Source organism: Neopsephotus bourkii, unplaced genomic scaffold (assembly GCF_033783945.1).
Source record: "Neopsephotus bourkii isolate Nb327-2 ecotype Australia unplaced genomic scaffold, CSIRO-AGI_Nbou_v1 NB_1637, whole genome shotgun sequence".
NCBI lineage: Eukaryota > Metazoa > Chordata > Aves > Psittaciformes > Psittacidae > Neopsephotus > Neopsephotus bourkii.
In genome coordinates this window covers 7,502,913-7,524,064 of record NW_026902112.1, presented here as the reverse complement: position 1 = coordinate 7,524,064, position 21,152 = coordinate 7,502,913, and positions in this window count along the sequence as shown.

The window sequence follows — 21,152 nt, the reverse complement described above, 5'->3', positions numbered from 1 at the left end:
CTAACTTTTTGAATATGGATATAAAAAAAGCTTAAATTCTGCCTTTGTCCCAAAGACCATCATAATCAGACAATATGCATTCTCAAGGAACATCTTCCACTAGTCTGAGTGCTCTGTATGCACCTGTATGGAAGTGCCTCAGTCAGAAACAAGCAATGACTGTGTCCAGGTTTGCTACTGCTGATCACAGTAGGATGATTAAGTCATCTTTCTTTTCCACCAATTATCACGACTCAGTTTTCTGATTGAACACAAGCTGGCATCTGCATGTGAGGATGGATAAAGTTCTTACTTGGCTTAGTACAAGAAGGGCTCCTTGGGGTACTTCATCATGAGGGTTGGTCCCCTAGATGTTTAAATAAATATTACATGTAATAATAAAATGATATGGTTATTATTATTATTGTTGTCATTTACTCATTAAGTGGCTTAAGAACTGACATATTACGCAGATGGGAGATGTTTTCTTCCAAAAAAACAAGATGTACTCCATGTCCCTATGCCAGAAGAATATTGAGGAGCGAGCTCTTGACTGAAGTTAGTTTATGCTTGTTCATATGACAGGTTTAAATGGCTCCTGGAGCAATAAATGAAATGCAATGGAGAAATAAGTGACAAGTCTAACAGGCTTATCTAGCTGCCTTGTTGTGTTGGCTGAGTAGTGGGTATAGATCTGGCTGTCACCACACACAAAGAACAAAAACAGAACACAAAAACTAGACCCGGTAAGAAAAACTAACTGGTTTTGAGTAATTTACATAGGATTATTTCTAAGATGCAGTTTTCTTTTACCTCTGGAGGTAACAGTGATAAATGTATGGTATAATTTTGAAAACAGTTTGGTAAGATGGATAACTCTTTACACATGGGTTAGCTGCAGTCCTTACTGATATGCCAGGGTCTGAACTAGGAACCTATGAAGTGAAAGTTTGTTTAGTGAGAATCAGTGAACGAACCTGTATAGAAATAAACTATAAACTATGGCCATTATGGAAAAAGGTGAGTTCTTGACACAATTAACATGAAATAACACTGTTAATATTGAGAAGGCATTTCTAAATTTCATATGTGATATTAGAGTGAGTTAAAATGCAAAGTCTAAAGCTAAACTACTGCCAGATCTGAAACTTCATTCGCAGGAATGACTTAAAATAAGGTAATACAGTTGTTTTTCCATTGATGTCTGTCCTGCTCTTCCATGGGAGTTTTGTGCCTGTTTATCTTGGCTGCTTGTGAAGCTGCTGTTGCATCACTTACTAAAGCTTCTCAGAGCAAAAACTGGTACAAACTGGATAAGCAGCTGCTTTACTAGCATCTAAGACATCTCTGCAGTGATATATAAAAGAACCTTTGCAAGTGTCAATATTTAATCTCTCCCTAGTCATAACTAAGGGCTCAAAAGACCCACATCTGGAGTGGATTGAAAAGAGAGTTTGGTAGATTTTGTAAATAACTATACAATACATATCATCATTGCTTATTCACAATTTAGAATGGTGTTCAGGTCCTCATAGCAAAATTGTTACCTTCCACATACAGACATGAAATTAGACTGTGTTTCAGTCATGCACTAAAAAAAATGGGTGTTTTCAATCTAATTAACCACAGAGATTGCAACCTCAGAGGTAACTGCAGACAGATGTAGTGTCTATGTATCTATATGCATATATTTATGTACATGTAAATATTCTGAGTACCTTTCAGAATCCACCCCTAATACCAAAGTGTTTGATTCAGAGCAACTGCTATTAACAGAAGTGATGAAAACATAACAAGCTTGAGATTCCCAGTTTACGTCTCAAACAAATTCAGAGGATTTAATTTCATTATTCCCTGATATTACATTTTTATAACATGATGTATTCTATACCGTATCATGAAACCATTTACATTTCAATGACATGAGATTCAAACATGCATACAGCTCCCTTTGCCTACTTATTTCTATTGTTGCCTATATATAACATAGATCTATATTTAGGGGCTGTTATTAAGGTGCATGTAGGAATTCATTGAATATTATTAATAGAAAATTTTCTTGTGAAACAAACACATTTTTAAAGGAGTTCTTTTAAGTTTCCAGTACCCTTTGTGTTTTTTTTGCCAGGCATGACATTCATGCTTGAATGAAGGGTTCTATTCAACCTTCAGTCACCCATCTGACTGATCAGCTTGCTCAAAGCAACAAGGTGATACAGATCTAGTAAAGAAGTTAAATGACAGAAAAATCAAAGTTATAACAGCTCCCTCGGCTAAGTGATTTGAGAGGTCAAAGCTCCTTGGCTCTGTTTAATAAGACATTTCATGTTATTTCTACACTTTGTACAACTTTTTGCTGTTCAAGATTTGTTTCCGAGTGCTAATAGGTGACAAAAGAAATCTTTGAAAGTAGTTGATGCAGAAAAAAGTAAAAACCTAGAGTTAATATTATTATAACTCTACTTGCAAACATTTATTAAGTTCAGCAGCAACTTTACTTTTGAAAAGCTATACTGGAACAAATAATTTTCTGTGGGAGAATAATAATACCCGTAATGCAGGCCCAAGAGACTGCTCATTAAGCTCACTCTGAAACTGGAGGGCTTTTACTATCAGTGCAAGTTCTACTGTTTTATCCAAACTAATTCTGAAAGTTTCAAATGGTTGAGCTGCCAAACCCCCCTTGGTGACTTCCTTCTGAAGCTGAACGACTATAAATGTCAGAATATTGATATATGAGCTATATTTTTTCATTTCTACTTTTCATTCACTGTTAAAGCTTACACATTTTCATACAAAGGAAAGGACTTTAATGCCAGAGAGATTGAGACTAGGAAAAGTCAAAACAAAATGCAATATAAATAGAAGATATTAAGCACTGAAGTCTATATCTAAATGGGGTGGAAGACAGTCTCTGTAAAAGAATTACTTAACCAGATCAAAATCAGGAAACTGAAAAACAGAACGGGTTTTTGCTATCACCTAAGGAAGGCCCAGAAACTTTTTTTTGGGAATATGCCAGTTAGCACAGCACAAAATCACTTGAGGGACAGTTCTAGTTTAACAATATTGAGAGTCAAGACCCACTGCCTGGGAACATTCCAAGGTACTGTTTAATTTACAGGTATGAATGTCATCCCTGCACTCTTTTTGGTGCTCTGTGTTGTAGTAGAGGTCAGATTAGATCAGTTCATTCTCCTTTCTGAATCTCAGATCTGGGAGATCACCGTGGAGCTGTCTTTGAAAGTCTGACCCTATCAAACAGCACTGTGAAGTGCTGAGAGCTTTACTCAGAAGAAAAGCCATACTGAACAGAATCTGAAAAAAGGAGACTTCAGAGAAAGGCAATTTAATAAAAAAGTATGGCCTCTATAATTGGTAGATCTCAAAATGCTGCAGCTGCTCATTTATGAGTTTTCCTCCAATTCAGCTGCTTTATCAGTGCTTCTTTTCCTTCATGCACCATTTGATGTATGAGGGTTGCATTTTTGATGTCAAAATCATTGTTTTCCTTAAAATAAGAACAATTATTTACACAATGATTTCTTATGCTCCACTCTGAACCAGATGCTGAGTATCTGAAATCTCAGGTAATCTAATATAATGAACGGAGAATCAGTGAGAAGGAAAAAATAGTGTCTGTACCTGGGATGCAGGCTTACACACCATGTGGACAGCTTTGTGGGAGTACTGTGAAGTTGTAACCCTGAGGATAACACCAGGCTTTTTGTAATACAAGAAGCATAGTTACAATGCTTAGAGGTGAAGTTTTTATATGAACGATGTGGAGATCAGCTTAAAAAGAAGGAGAAAAACCAAGGAAAAGATTAGGGAGGAAGAGGTAATAAAGGCAAAATAGCAGTTAGATAACAAAGCTTTGTATTTCTGTCTGGCTTTGTCAGTGAGGTCAACCTCACTGACAACGCAACCCTGCCCTATTCTCAAAGTACTTTAATTAGCTAAGTCTCTTTCCTAACCTATGCAATCTTGTTCAATACAAATATAACTGAGGGATCACTGTTACTATTACTATTATTATTATTAAACCAGTAAGAACACAACACATTGTTGAGTTACAAGTTCCAAAAGCCTTCAAGTTCATTACATGAAATGCAGTTTAGAGTCCTGCAGACTGAAACACTTCTGCTGTTTTCACACAGAATTGAAATTACCCTACCAGAAAATTTGGGGTAATATTAATAAAGAAAAACCATAACATTTAAACTCACTTCTAAAGAAGGTCTGTCTCCATCTATTCCAATGCAGCTCTTATACTAAAATCCTAATGAACTTTTCTACACATGAGTTCTGAATAAAATATCACCTCATAGAGCATAGATTATGTTTTTGATAAAATTTAAACCAGGACACAGAAAGACTGAGGTTTTTAATGCCCATTCTTGTTCTTGCAAACACTCGTGTTTAAGAGCGATAGTAATCTCATTAACTTCTTGTACACATACTAAGCATGTAGGAAATAAGGACAAGTACAAAGTAACACGAGGTTTGGTAAATGAAGAGATAAAAACAGAAATTCAGAAAGGCCCCTTGTTTCTCATCATCCTTTCAGGACAAGACTTTATCCACCAGGGACATCCCACCTGCTAACCCTGCTGCAAGCACAGAAATTGAAAGAAAGAAAAACTGTGGAGGGTTCATTCATAAAATTCAATAAGCTTGGCTAAGCTGAAAGGAAGCTTTCACTGCTCCCTCTATTAATTTCCTGACTTTTTTTTTTCTTCTTTTGTCATCATTTTTTTCTGTACACACCAGAAAATAGACTTTCAGCAAGAAGATGCTTTATCAAACAATAAATAATACTGGATCCACCGCTTTTACACCTCTGTACCTTTCCAGTTCACCTGACAAAAAGAACTTGCTCTTCTAGGTCAGAGCGCAGTGGCAGTGACAACCATCTATTCAGAGATTTCACCAGACTGTGCTGGAAGGACTGCAACAGCACCTCTATGGCAGATTAACACATTGTTATGATGGGTGAAAGCTAATTGATGCTTAAAGCTCTTTAATTTTGTCTTCCTAAGTAATAGAAATAATGCTTCACTTGTAAGACTACCTTATCTATTTATATTTCTATGTCATTATGGCAGTATAGTTTTCCATATATACCTACTATTTTTATGTATTATTTTTACTGAGATAGTGTCAAAAATCTTGGACTAATGCTTCTTTAGAAAAACTATAAGGGCAAGGAAGCATTCTCAAGTGTAAGGGCTTTTCCATGTGAATCTCGGAGCTCATAGATGAAGACAGAAAAAGAACAGAAAGGAAAGAGCATATCAGTTAAAAATAATGGGCAATAATTAGAAGTAATAGTCCTGCAGCTACTCCAGTTTCATAACTTAAGTCTTTTGTAGACTACACAGAATAACCATGGTTTTGATGACAAAACTGTGCCTAAATCTCTACTCTTATGGGAGCTTCTCTTAGCCAAGGGGAAAGTGTGAGGATAAATAAGAAAAGACATGTTTGAAAATCTATCTACTACATGGAAGGTTATGTTTAGAAGAGAATACTGGAGCAGGAAGTTGCCCTTTATTTACTGAGCAAGCATGGGATAAGGGTACATGCAAAGAGCCTGGAAAATTGAAGCACCCAACTTCAACTTCATGCAAAAGAGTAGGGCATTCAGCAGTTAGGAACACATATAAGGGAAATTTGTTGAAAAGATGAGGAAAAAGTCCTTTGTAAGAACATTTTGGATGGATGACAGCAAAATTTACGGTCTTCGTTGAGGCAGGTAAAAAAACAATATTGTTGTCTTCAAGCACAGAAACAAAGAGAGCTTGGTTGGGTAGGATTTGTTGTAGCCAGAAGAGAGGTCTGACACATATAAATTAGATTCCTATTAATAAGAATGTGGTTATACTTAGCTTGCCTTGAATGAAGTTATAGGCATAATAAAATACTGTAAACAGCAGCAGTACATATTTTTTTGTTTAAAGAAATGGTAAATGTTCCATCTCTGGCAATGTTCAAGGCCAGGTTGGACAGAGCCTTGGGCAACATGGTCTAGTGTGAGGCATCCCTACCCATGGCAGGGAGTTGGAACTGTATGATCTTAAGGTCCTTTCCAATCCAAACCATTCTATGATTCTAAGGTTCTATGATTTTGTAACTGCATTGTGGCATGGTCAAACACAATGTGTAAGCATGTATAAAATCAGTATGTGAGCAATATGAGTACTAAGCGGGCAAGCAAGGATTTGTGTAGTTGTACTTGAAAGCCATGGGAAAGCATGTAAGCAGCTTTTACACAAGTAAGGCAGTTTTCAAGACAAAGAAAAGAGAATAAGATAAGCATAAGGGACAGCAAATAGGAAGGACACCATGTCCATTTAACAAAAAATTATTATTAGTAAACCCCAGAACAAGAAAGGGAGCCCTGGGAGCAGATGAGATCCACCATCTACCCCCAGTGGGAGAGGAAAGAGTAGTATAAAGCCACATGAACATGCAAAGAAAATTTGGCAAGATGTCTGGTTTTGTTTCTTACTGACTTCATCAAAGAGCTCTCAAATCTGATCACCTTGACCTGGGAGACCAAGAACCATTGAAGGCTGCTGCCATCAGCACTACACAGCATCATGTCCATGGTAATATATAGTCACAGCTAACTAGCAAAGTAAATGTTAAACACTAACAGGTTTAGTCATAAGCCATTATACTGATTGACCATTAGCACCAAATGTGTTGCGAATGAATGAATCTAGTGAAATTATCTTTAAAAATTCAGGCTGATCTGATTTATCAGTCTTCTAAAACCTCTTCTTGTGTTGATCTCTAGTTTCTTAACTGGCAAATACTTATGCATATGTCAAGAAAACATTCAGTTACAACACTGCATTTTCTAGATGCATCTTTCTAATCCCTGAGTATTGAAGTATTAGATGCTGATATTGACTTTGCACAGGTGATAAACAGAAGTTCTGGAAATACTAAGCAGTTATTCACAGTTCTTCAGATTTGCTCGAATTCACTTGTGGTTATATGCTGCACTACATTTGTGTATCCAGTTGTCCAGACTGGGATTCTGATAGAATTTGCTATAGCTCCTATATGAGCTGGGTTTCCTTTACAACAAAATTGGTAGACACACAGTTTTCATTTGACATGTATAAAACAGTCAACCGATTCATTCAGATCCGGGAGCTCATAATTTAGTGGTTTCAGCTTAGGCATGAACACAGGGAGCGTACAGCACAGTAGGGAATTCATTCAAGTTTGAGGATCAATACAGTAGCACATGCAGGGAACGAGAAGGAGAAAGAGAATGAAAAAACCCAAACTTTAAGATTTTCTGCAAATATATTAATGTATTAATACTAATCATCTGTATTCCTACAAGCTGAATTTTCAAACATGAGCTAGTGTTGTTATTAATGTTAACAAGTTATCAAATTACAAGGTAGGGATTTGAAGAAATATGCAGTAAGTTTTGAGTTTCAACCAAAGTTCAGACATATTTATGAGATTTCTAAAATATTAACTGATTCTGAATCTGCTCCTCCTGGATTTGATGCAAAGCTTCCATTGATTTCACTGAATTCTGGACTCAGGTTTCAAGTATCCAGTAGCAAGAAAGTGCATCATTTTTCACAGTAAAAGACCAAAAGATGTTACCAGCTTAAGAGAAGAGGAATGTTTTTAAATATAAAGGAAGAAGAAATCACATTTTTCAAACTTGACCAATCGAATCTAATTATACAGAAGATGAAAGTTTCATCTTAGATCCTAATTTATTTAACTACACTGACCTACCTCTGCCCATATTAGAAATAAGAATTAAGGACTAAAATACATTTCCTTATTTCCACTAAACAAGAGTGGTCACCTACTTGTTAACGTGTTAAAGTTGCATGGCAATGAGTATGGCTTAGAAATAGGTAAATTCTTGGACCAGTAATAGTGAATAAAGTGTGACATATAATTCTGAACAACCTTTATCTCACTAAATACTTCAGAAAGTCTGTTTGACTGTTTAATTGCTTCCTTACTTTTTTAATAAAAGATGGCAGTCAGGTTGAAACTTGATGATCTTAAGGTCCTTTCCAACCCTAACTATTCTATGATTTTATGATTCTATGAACTACTAAATCTCTTCTTTGACTGCTTTGCTATATTTTCCAAATTATGTTGTTTTTCCATGCTACAGTATGTCTCATTATGTTTTCCTATTTTGTCCAGCTACTTTATAAAAATTTATAATAAGGATTTTAGCTTATTTTTAGTTTTCCTACAGAATATAAGACTTTGAGAAACTCAGTGTGAGTTCATAGGAACTCCTGATCTAAGCAATAATTGTTTTGTATATAGTTTGGTGATAAATTGGTGATAAAACATGTTCATGATAAGTTATAATTCAGAAACTGAAAAATTCTTCAACATACATGAAAACGGATCTTCATAGAAATAAGCATTCAAGGCACAGCTACTGTTAAAGCAGAGCAGGACAAATTAAATGGGAAAGCATTTCAACCAGATAAATTATCAGTGGAATTAATGAATCACTGTTTTAACTTGACTTATTATCCTTCCCTAATTTTTTTATCACCAAAAGAAACTAAAATAAGGAGACATAGGAAAGAATTAAATAAAAAAAGGTACTGCCAAGAGTGTTGAACAAAAATAAATTCACATGCACAAAACTCTGCCCACAGGGTTCAGAGCTGATGACATGCACATACCTTAAAGCCACCTTGGGGAAATACGAGGGAAGGGAAGGGAAGGGAAGGGAAGGGAAGGGAAGGGAAGGGAAGGGAAGGGAAGGGAAGGGAAGGGAAGGGAAGGGAAGGGAAGGGAAGGGAAGGGAAGGGAAGGGAAGGGAAGGGAAGGGAAGGGAAGGGAAGGGAAGGGAAGGGAAGGGAAGGGAAGGGAAGGGAAGGGAATTTATTTTCAGCAGTCAGCTACAAAGGGTAGCAGTGGTGTCCCCAGAGGAGCATCCCCCTCTCAAGTGCATGGAGTGCTGACAATTAAGATGTCTTTGATGATATTGCTTGTTCTGATTTATGATGCTGTTAGTGCTGAATGGAGTATGTATAATCAGATGCAGGTGGCAGTCATGTCCCATGAGAACCCACCAGTATAATAGCATTTGGCCTTTCAGGTGCGAGACCATGAGTAGCAGGACAACAGCGTGATAACACAAGGAAAGACACTGCCTGAGAGGCACTGAAAAACTGCCTCAATAATTAAGGGAAGCATTAAAGAGTTAGAAGCAAAAGGGAGGCTGCAAAACTGCAGGTGGAAGGCCCTTAGCTTCACAAAGGCACTTAGAACACTGTGAAACATGGAGCAGGATTTCACCATAGAGATCTGAGGCACTCCAAGATCTAAAAATATTGTTTTATCCAGTGATTAAAAAATAAGGAATTGCAATAATATATTTTCAACTGTGGTTATAACATATAGCAATAAGCAAAATAAATCAGCCATACCCATCTCAAAACTTGTTTTTATAGGCAAACAAAGTTAAAAACAAAGCTTTGCACAGATTAAGAAAAGTACACATGAAGCAAAGCTACAAAGACTTAATCCAGAGGCCTTGTGAAATCAGTGCAATGCTTAGGAATACTGTATTACAAAGCTACAGAGTAATAAATATGATACAGCCAAAAGCAAGGCAAATGTAATATATAATTAGAGGTATTTACTGGGGAAGTAAAAATCTATTAATGGCAGGGTGAAACCTCAGACAAGATAATTTCTGGGAAATGTGTGCAAATTCTTTTCAACATGTTGAATAAATACTAATTAAAACGCAAAAAAAATGTTCCTTGGGTAATCAAATGAATGAAGAGCCTATATTGCTTGACTAAATGGGAAGACTTTGGCTTGATTAGCTAGTGAAATAAAAACTAAGAAGGGATGTGATTGCTACCTATAAATGCAGGTTGGAGAGAAGAATGTATGAGGGGGCATGTAGCAAAGGGGGGCAGGAAAGAAAGAGCTACCTGTGGAACACGATCTTGGTACAAGAGAGAATGAAAATGATGTATTTGAAAATCAGAACAAAATGATCAAATATTGGGGCTGTGGCATTTGGGAACAGCCTTTCAGGAAGGATTACAGAGACAAGAAAATCCAGGACTTCATGGAAAACTGCACTGGCCTCAGTGCTGCAGACAGACCCTTCCAGGCCACTACTACCCAGCTCCTATGAGAGAGAAAAGAATGATTTTTACAGTGACAGCTAATGAGACTTCATAGACATTAGTAATGAGTGAAGGGTTGAGCAATGGGTCCCCATAGTAACAGGGCAGGTTTTAGAAAAGATTTATCGGAGGGAAGTTAATGAACTAATTTCTGATGTTACCCTTCAAATTACTTTGGGTCATAATGCTTTTAAAATATTGCCTGGGAAATTGTTTGATTTATTTGGGTTTGGAGTGTTTGCCTCAGTTTCTCCCTAGAATTAGAATATATTATTATTATTATTATTATTGTTATTAATTTAATCAGATTTAAACTTTAAATATACAAAATAAAAATTTTAATGATTTTGAGTTTTAATGTTCCCACATAAACACTTTTTTATTTACTTAAAATTACTCTGAGATTTCAGTAATTATACCACAACATTTGCATTTCAATTTTATATTATTTATTTATGTATAACTTTCTGACCTATCATGATAGCATTTTCACCAGTCTATTCTATTTTATTCTGACTTTTAACTTATTGAGAACATCTATTTGTTACTACAAAGTGACAGAGATAATCTGTTCTTTTCAGGTCACTGTGCTTCCCAACTTTGACATTGACAGAAATTAAAGGAAATTGGAATTTCAGGTCTGTTTAAAAAATATCTATTTAAGCTATAAATTCTGTCACTATGCAGTAATATCTCAAATTTTACAGCTAAACCAAAATGCAGATTTTAAAAAATATAAAATAAATTCAAATATAGGGCTTGTGAGATAAGAACTGAGAAACTTGGGCAATGTTGTGTCCTGCTTCTGGCTGGGATAGAGTTGATTTTCTTCCTAGTAACTGGTTTAGTGCTGAAGTTTGAATTTAGGTTTAGAATAACGTTGATGACACACTGGTGTTTCAGCTGTCTTTGAGCAGTGCTTATGCAGTGTCAAGGTCTTTTCTACTCCTCACACCACCCCACCAACGAGCAGGCTGAGGGTGCACAAGAAGTTGGGAGGGGACACAGCCAGGACAGCTGACCTCAACTGACCGGAGGGGTATTCCATCTTATATGATGCCATATTTAGCAATAAAACTGGGGGAGTTGGCTGAGGTTGGGGGGGTGATGGTCTGCTGCTCAGAGACTGGCTGAGTATTGGTCAGCAGGCAGTGAGAAATGGTATTGTGCATCACTTGCTTTGTATATTCTTTCCTTTTCTATTAAACTGTCTTTATCTCAATCTACAACTTTTACCTTTTTTCCCCTTTATTCCCTGATTCTCTCCCCCACTCCACTGTGTGAAGTGAGCAAATGGCTGTGTGATGTTTAGGGGCCTGCCAAGTTAAACTACAACATGTGGGATATGAAAAACAGAGGCAGACGGGTAGGGAAGATGCATGGTCAGAAACTGATTCTACATTTTAATATGTAATGATCAAATCATACAAGTACTTTATGGTATACTTGGTTTTGGCACCGGATGGCAAATTGTATCTGGAGTGACAAACTTAGTATTATCAGTATGGGAAATAGTTTGATGTAGAGAAGAAATAATGTTTCTATTAGTGCAGAGCTGCATACACACATTCTGATTTATTAAATAATTCATTTCCAATATAGTCATGTTGCCCTGCTGTAATACAGTTGCTATAATAAACTAATAAAAAATAAATAAGAATTTATCCTATCATTGTAAATGACATGTGAAAACTCCATACTAAAATATCAACATTCACATATGACTTTTAAGCCAAATATGCTGGAAATATAGTTTTACTGATAATTTTCAAAAGATTGAGCACTTCCTTTTCAGAAGTAAATGATCAAAATGACAATTCTTCAAGACATGAATTTTTAATTTCTTTCACATTTGATTTGCATGCTTCTTAAAGAGCTTTTCTGAATAACTTTTGCTAGCAAATATGATTATTTTCTTTTATTTCTTGGTAAAAGATGCTTTCAGGTATGGCAGATGTAAAACTCTATAAGCTCATATAATACATTTCCCTTTCATTGAAGCACAACTTGTCTAATCAAGGTTTTCTTATTGTTTGTAGTTTACATTTCATATCACAGTATTATCCATACAGGGTCTAATTTTCAAAGTAATGAACTCAATTTCTGCAAAGTATCCAGGAGTTTTGTTATTTAAGTTATTTACCTGTCTCTTTTTCATCTCTTATAGTATTTTGGCTCCTCTTTAGATAAAAATAGGTTGGTGTTTCTGTAACACTAACCTACTTAAAAATAGGTTAACACTTCCCATTTAAAAATAGGAAATACGTAACAGGGAGATTTTATGAGTTGCACAAGATCAGATAGAAAATTTCTAGTAGAGATGGAAAATGAAGTTCTCCATTATTCTAACCTGCCTGTAGTAGTTATAGAATCATAGAATCATAGAATGGTTTGGGTTGGAAAGGACCTTAAGATGATCCAGTTCCAACACCCTGCCATGGACAGGAACGTCTCATAGGCAGGGACCACATTGTCCAAGGCTCTGTCCAACCTGGCCTTGAACACTGCCAGTGATGGAGCATTTACTACTTCTTCAGGCAACCTGTTCCAATGCCTCACCACCCCCACAGTAAAGAACTTCTTCCTTATATCTAACCTGATATAAAACTTTCTTTATGGGTTAATGTATTTCCTTTACCCTATCCTTTACATACATAGAACTTGTCGCCGCTGCCCCTTATCTCTTATGTAAGTCACTGTGTTCTGCTGGGTAAAGAAAGGGAATCCTTTCTAACCTGTGTCCTGTCTGCCTGACAGGCCTGTTCCAGGGAAGGCAGGGTGCGGGTCCAATAGTCTGTCTCTTTCTTGCACTCCTTAATACTCCTCAACACACTCACCTCCTCCTGGAGCTCTATCTCTCCGTAGAGGATTTCTTCTATATGGGTGCACATCTCTCAGGTGAGCTAGCTGCTGCCAGTAAAATCAGGGCTCACCCTGCATCCTGGCACTGAGGTGGGAATGTATTCCCAATGGAGCTCAGTTTGGGTACCTGTGTCAGTCACGGTGTATGCAGAGCTTAGGGAGGACATAGCCTTCTGCAGGGTGGTTACAGTTGATCCCTGCTCAGGCTGACAGCATTGCAACGCTGTCCCAGTGCCCTTCTGCAGGCTACGGCACCATGTTCTGTTTGCCTGCCATCGTCACTGGCACTCCCCTGGGGCTTCTTCTGCATGCATGGGGGCTTGTCTGACATTGCTCCTGACCCTGCTCACTTGCCATTAGCTACTGTTGTGAGTGCTGCCTGCTCCTAGAGGCTCTCAGCATCCCTCAGGTTCCCCCACTGTGCACTGTTCTGGAGTGCTTCACTGATAATATTGCCTCAGCTGCATTTGCCTCAGGGAGTGTTCAGTAAGAGAGCTCTGGGGTGTTTTCTTACCTATGAAGTATATTCAGCTATGGCATCACTTTTAAATAACCCCATTATATTCTGTTTCTTTTTTTTTCCTTTTTTTTAATAACTTCCTTTTCTATCTAGCTTTGATGGCTACTACTTTTATGTCTTAGGTAAACAAAACATTTTATATATACTTTCTTTGCTTTTAGGTGGTCTTTGTGCCTAAAATTGACAATAGAACACTCTCAAGCTTGTATAAGTTTAGATTTCTTACCTGAATAAAAACTGGACCCTAAAGTACTTCTTTTTCCACTGCTTTTTGTTTCTTCCATTGGGAGTTAAGCTGAATTGCAACCAAGGACTTCCACTGTAGCGTTTTATAAAGTACATACCTAAAGATGTGTTTGGCATCATGCACATGTCTGCACTTTATTAATTTTTCTTCCAAGGCAGCATAACCAGCAATTTATTCCTTTATAATAATTTGCCCCTTGCATGTTTCATCAAAATAATTATGCAGTGTATTTTGCAGTCTTATCATCAGAGTTTTGACATGGATTTCTGTAGAGACCCTTCATGACTCTCTTATGGCACAAATTTCTGCTCAGGCACTTCATGTCCTTGTTAGCTTTAGATGGCTGTTTATAGCTGTGTTAGCTGTGTTGTTATCTCTGTACTGTCAGGGCTACACAGCTAGGAGCAAATAAAGCAGTTCCCTCAATGCCATGTATGAAACACACTGTAATATCCCTAACAATGGCAAAAAAATAATTTTTGCTACCTAGGTGGTTAAGGCCTGGAGAAATGCCACAGAAGAGATGAAGGCACACAGATGTGCTGTTTCTCTTGAGTTTGAAGGGTTTTAGTGACTTGGCCATGATCAAAACAAAGTAGTGCCAGTGGTGAGAATAAAACATGATATCTGACTTAAGCCAGCTTTGGAGAGAAGAGGTTTTTGTGGCAGCACAGGTACAGCAGGCAATGAAAGGGAATGCTGACCCAAGCTTTGCCTTATAGAATCATATAATGTATTGGGTTGCAAAGGACCTTAAGAGCATCTAGTTCCAGCCCCCCCTGCCTTGTGGGATTTGGATTAGAAAGGTGAAGGGGCAGCTGCATAGGCAAGCATCAGAGAGGAGCAAAGAGGAGCAACTGGATGCTGATCTGAGAGAAAACCAGGAACCCATAGGGACATCAGGAAAAACACTGCCTTAAAATACAGTGGAATAAGCATAATTCCTCTTGCCAGGCATTACATCTAGATGGATCTAAGTAATCACAACACAGGCAGCAACTAACTTGTTATTTTTCATGCCTCTTCATCTGAAGTTATTTTTAATGAATGCTCTATTCCTACTAAGGTGGTGCCCCATTCCATGAAGCCTTACATGGACAAGGATGGACAGAACTTACAGAAGAAGATAAGGGTGTGCTTCCTACTTGAAACTTAAAGGAACCAGAGCAGCAGCTTTATGCCCTCCAAAGTCAAAGGGAATTTCACAACAACACGATTGTTAACCTGATAGAGCTGAGGACACACCCTCACTCCATGTCCATGTGGTGGCAAATGCCTCCATTTAAGGTGTCGCTGGCCAGTATCAAGCATAGTTTTATTTGTTCTGTTTTTCTCTTGTGTTTAATGTACATATTTTTATACTCTAAGCTTAAAAGGAAGAATTTTGGATCATAACATGTTTATTTTCAACAACTGATACCAGCACTGAATGAAACTGAATAGAATCCAATTTGTGACACTTTTATGCTTCTTAACAACATCTTTGTAGTGAAAAAACCCAATATGATGAGTGATGCAAAGGTTGGCAGTGCATAGATACAAATACCTGAATCTATTTGACCAAAACATATGTATGAGAAAGTGATTTGTTTGTTATGTGTGAGATGAATATCCCTGACCCCAAGAAACTGAAGGATGAGAATCAGATGATGATTATTCATGTTATGCAAACTATTTTACAAGTAAACCAAGAGCAGTGGAAATTGCTTTCCTTCCAGATGGGGAGGGATTATGACAAATCAGATGGGGTTTTTTTTCTTTTCTTTGAAGTCTTGCATATTTCTATATGAAATGAATGAAAAGTAAAACAAAAGCCAAAACCCAACACTATTTTTCCTTCCTAGCCCCCACTTCCATATCTTTCTTATATAAGCAAAATTGTCTGATTCATTGCATTGGGAAAAGGATTAACTTAGAATTAATATTGATGCTTAATGTCATTCCACCTTCTCCATTCTACCAGTAGAATAAAATAAGAAAAGGGAATATATGGAATGTATGAAAAATATTTGAAGTTTTCATGCAAAAAAATCATGTTCTTTTCCTTTTAAAAGAAAGAATGCTTTGCCATTGCTAGACAGGGATTCTCAGAAGGGTGACTGAAGGGAAGGTAACATAAATGTTTTCAGATACCTGAACCTCGAAATATCTGATTAATGTTTATGCCATCAAAAACTGCTTCCTCATCTGCCAGTGTTACTGTTATAAAATAGGTCTCTAGTAACCAGATTCCTTAGAAAAAAATGCCCTTCCAGTGTATTTACATAGCTTTTCCTTCAGGAAGAAAAGAGAGTGAAGATATATAAGAGAGAAAGGACCACCTAGAGTGATGAAAGGATGAGATCATTTTAGGGTATTTTCTACAGATCTCCTGAGCGAATTTTTTTGCATGCTATGTGAATGTGTGGTAGAAATGCTGTTTCTGTTAAAACCAAATATTTGTGTCTGCCTCAAATTGTTACTCAATGGGAAATCATATACCTCCCTCATTGCCTGCATTATGTTTTTACAGTAGAAAACAGCAGTGGGAAATGACTATTGATTTGTTGCACATTTTTTTTCTTGCATTTCTGTTTCATCACATTTATATACTGCATAACCTGTGTGTGTATTCCTTCTTGGAACATTATAAGACCTCTATATCAGTTCTTTCTCTTAGCCCCAGAGCAAAATTCATCAGAATATTAAAGAAGTCAGTGTTTCAAGTAGATTCACTTTCCAAGGCATATCTGTAGAGAATACCAACATAAAATACAATGCTCAGGTGCTCAGATGGTCTAACTCACCATAGTCTACTTAATGTTGCATCTGTATTAACTTACAGTAGGTGGGTATGTTTTGCCTACAGACCATCAATAATGTTTATTTACATGAAACCAAAGCTAGTCTTAAAACTGTAAGACAGTTTTTAGTGGAAAGTGCAGCTTTCTGAATTGCTGAAGTCAAATGGTCCCATCTGCTAGCCTGGCTTATTTCAACAGGATTTTGTTAAAGTAAATTAGATGAAAAAATCTGAATGAAGATAAGGCACAAAATCTCATAAAGTCAGCATAAAACTACTGCAGATCAAGACAATTCCTTTGTCAGTGGTCAAAGAGGAGCAATCATTGACATGGCTTACCTACCTCTTCTTCCTCTTGGAGATAAGGTGATGCTAAGCAAAAAAAGAAATTGGAGTAATGATATTAACAGATCACGGTTGCTATATGAGCTAGAGCTGATAAATGACCTCAATTTTGCCATGCTTCCCTTATAAATGTGTAACCCTCAATATCCCGTTTTAAGCACTTCTTTGGGGGATTCAATTATGTGTGCATAAGTGTCAATGAAGATGGCAATATCTCTGATTTGCCTCTAGGCTTGGACATCTAACTTAAGCACAATATTGACTGCCTGGGAGTAAATTGTGGGAATCTTGAAAGCTGACACCTATGACCAAAGCATTTAATACAACTCTTTACACCATGGCCAGGATTTTTGCCTGTCCAAGGAAAAGCTACTATAACTGGCTGATGCGAGGAGTCAGATTCTCTCAATGCATGTGAGGAACAGCTGGGAGGTATTTGTTGTTTTCTTTTGTAGAGGGCAGGAAGGAGAACCCATACATTCAGAGAACCTCAGTGGGTCTATGGGGGTGTGTTTGCAGAAAGTTGCTCAGAAATAGGATGATCTGGTCATGTACAAAAGCACAATGGACATAAGTACACAACATGATTGCTCAAAAAGGAAGTCCCTTAGTAATGTGCTATGTAGGCTGCACAACAGCTTCTGCTACATGAATCCAGGGAGAATCAGAAAGAAAGAAAAGTTTGGATTTATGTGCCTAAATCCTCAACAGTATCTAGCCCTAGAGGTTTTGTGAACATTATAAGGAGGCTGGTGGAAGGCTCTTTGCAACCTTATTATCTTTGCCTTGTTCTTCCATGCAGGAAACAACCACTGTATGATACAAAGAGGGACTGGAACTTTGCTGAACATTTCTTAGTAAAGAATAAGGTAGTGAGATCTTGGAATTGCTTCCCCCATTTCCTCCTCCTTACTTTCTGTTACCCATTTCTCCTAAAGGCTTATACTGAACCCCCTGAAGCTTTTTGTGAAGGGGTGAAAACAGCATCCTCCTCCATTTCTACAGCATTTGTCGAGCAAAATCCTCTGTTTCTGTATGTCTAGTATCGACATAGTAGACCTATATATCAAGTGTCTATCAAGGCCATCAGAATGTTTTTGAGTGGAAGAATAATACTAGTTTTAGGTACTTAACAGACAGCTGAGAAACAGCAAAAGCTGCTGTAGAAACTGAGCAGGGATTTGATTTTCAGAGGTTCTCAGGAATTTGGAGACTTCAGTGCCTCTAGCAAATTTTATTCTAAATTATATTCTCTTCATCACAGTCTATGTAGACAACAGAATCATGACCCTGCAGTCCCTCAGATATTGTGAGTGTTAAACTCCACTTGCCCTTAGTAAAGCCTACAGGATTTTTCTTGCTCACACAAAGGAAAAATTCAGATGTAGGTATGGAAAGAGAGATATAAGGGGAAATTTTAATAAAAATATATAAGAAAATATTTTTGGAAGAAATGGTCCTTGATATCTTCAATATGCTTATTTCTAAGCACTGAATTTTTATTTCTCCTTAAGAAGGTGTAGAAAAAGAAAGTTATAACTTTACTGGGCCAAATTCAATTGGGGATTTTATTTGCCTCTTCCACAGCTGCAAGTAAGTGCATCTGAAGTATCTGAAGTATATTAATGTATTAGTTAAGACAAAACACAGTTGGTACTAACAATATAACTAAAAGTCTTTTTCCAGGATGTCCTGGGTTTAGCAGTAGCAGTCATTTTTCTCCTTCTTGGTAGCTGGTGCAGTGCTGTGTTTTAACTTTTGGGCTGGGAACAAAGCTGATAAAAATGATGTTTTGGTTTGGCCAAGGACTTTGTGAGCCTCATGCTCTGCCAGGGAGGAGGGGAAGCCGGGATGAAGCAGAGACAGGACACCTGACCCAAACTGACCAAAGAAGTATTCCATACCACAGCACGTCATGCCCAGGATGTAACTGGGGAGTGACCCGGAAGGGGCTAGAGGGGACTGCAGGGTTGGAGGAGGTATCGGTCGGTGCTTGGTCGGGCTGGGGGGGCAAGTTATCAGTTGCCTGGTGATGGGGTGTTGTATTCTCTTCCCTTGTTATTTCCTTTATCATTACTATTACTGGTGGTAGCAGTAGTGATTTGTGTTATACCTTAGTTACTAAACTGTTCTTCTCTCAACCCGTGGGCGTTGCATTCTTTCTGATTCTCCTCTCCGTCCCTCCAGGAGTAGGGGGAGGGCAAGAAGTGTGTGTGTGTGGGGGGGGGGGGTGAGTGAAAACTGTCTGTCTGCGTTTAAACCACGACACAGGATAATCTCTAGGCAGACGTAGTAAGTTACTACAAAACAAGTAAGACACAAAATACCACAAAGTTAAACATTTAGCATCCTTGAACAGTATGCTTATTGCTTATTACTTATACTAAAGTGGTATTACTGATTACTTCAATAGGAAACATCACAAATGAAATTATCATAAACAGAAATCTAGAGTAAATCCCTCAGCGATAAGTGAATAAAATAAAAAGATTCATTCTGGGTTAAAACTTGCATGGCAATATGATGATAATAAAATTATCTGTATGGCAGTCTACTGACAGAAGTATTTGAAATGTGTCCTCTGTCCATGATATCATTTCAAGATATAGAATCATAGAATCAGGTAGGTTAGAAAAGAAACAAAAAGGGTAGAGCATGAAAGATAAAAGTTTTGATTTCCTGGACAACAGAAGTGTAACAATGATATTACAAGCAAATTATTTATTTCTGAAGAAAAAATCTAGAGAAACAATTATTTCCCAAATGCTCTTAGTAATAATGAACTATTCTGTTCATCAGTGTTAACGATAAATCTCTGCATTTAGAGGCCTTATATCATCAGTCTTCCTCAGGAGATCAGCTCTACAAGTGAGACTTGAGAAGACCCTTTGTTAGAGAGAAAGAACTGACACTCTGACCTTATAAGTATAATCTGAAGACATAAACAGAATATAAATTTGCAATTAGCTAAAATAAACAAGGGATCAAATGTTTGGATTAAATTGGAAAATGACAAAGAATTTCCAAATTCAACTGATGGAATTGCTCAGAAGTTGTTATTTAATTTTTTTTTGGAGTAAGAACCAATTAAACCTGAGGTATTTTCATATTCATGGCATGATTTGGGGATAATCAGTGTCATGTTTAAGCAAATATTGCCTGACTAATATGATCTCTCCAATTAGAGATTTATAAAGCTAATAATGAGATTTGCATCTCCTGCATTTAATTTAAACATTTATGTGAATTCCAAACAATACCCAAAAAACAGGCCTTCCATATTTAGCAGAAGTAGAGATTTAAGAGTCTTAAAGTCAGCAAAATTTTCTTAGACTGTGAGGAAGAACTGGAACAGGAAGCACACGACTTGTCAGAAATCCTAACCCTTCAGGGAGTTTTGACTTCAAGAGAAGTAGCTCCATTCAAACCTTTGAATTCAGTCTTCAAAGTGGGTGTCTACAAGTGTTCCCTGGGAGGAATGAACCAAGTTAACTCCTGAAAATGCAGAGAAAGAAGTGTTGCTGATGCCTGGAACAGCCAAACAGAGTGGGACTCGGACCCTCCCTAAGCTGGGCACTCCTTTTTATAGCTGTATATTAAAAAATGAGTTGTACCTTATGTTGGGATGGGAGGCATTACCCATTCATGCCTGCTGCTTGGTTCACTTATAATTGTTCATGGGCGTAAGTCCCAAATGTGCCTGCATGTCTGAAAATGGGTAGGCTGTTTTACACAGATATTTTTGATTTATCATAGACTGCTTTGAATTGGACAGGACCAGTTCCAACCCCCTGCCATGGGCAGGGACACCTCACACTATACCATGTCTCCCAAGGCTCTGTCCTTTTTATTTTCTTATTTAAATGTTATAACCCTGTAGACATACTTACAAGAGCAAATCTTTTCAGATATTGAGACAACTCTCTGTCTAATTGTGGGATCTCAAATGAATAGAAAGGGTTACCTCTACCACAGTGCAGACTTTTCTATGTAAAATGAACACAAAGTTTTGGGACAAGATGAATTCACATGGACAAGCTCTCTGCTATTTTTCAGAGTGGAAGGCTATCATTAACAAACATATAATTTTTAGTCTCATTTCCAAATCTATTTTGTCAACAGCAAGAAAACCTCTGTTCTGTTTTCCAAACAGTCCCAGCCCACTGTAATTTCTTCCATCTATCTAGACTTACCGCATTATCCTAGTTCATCAAAACATGTGTTCAGTGGATAGCCCAATTGTAC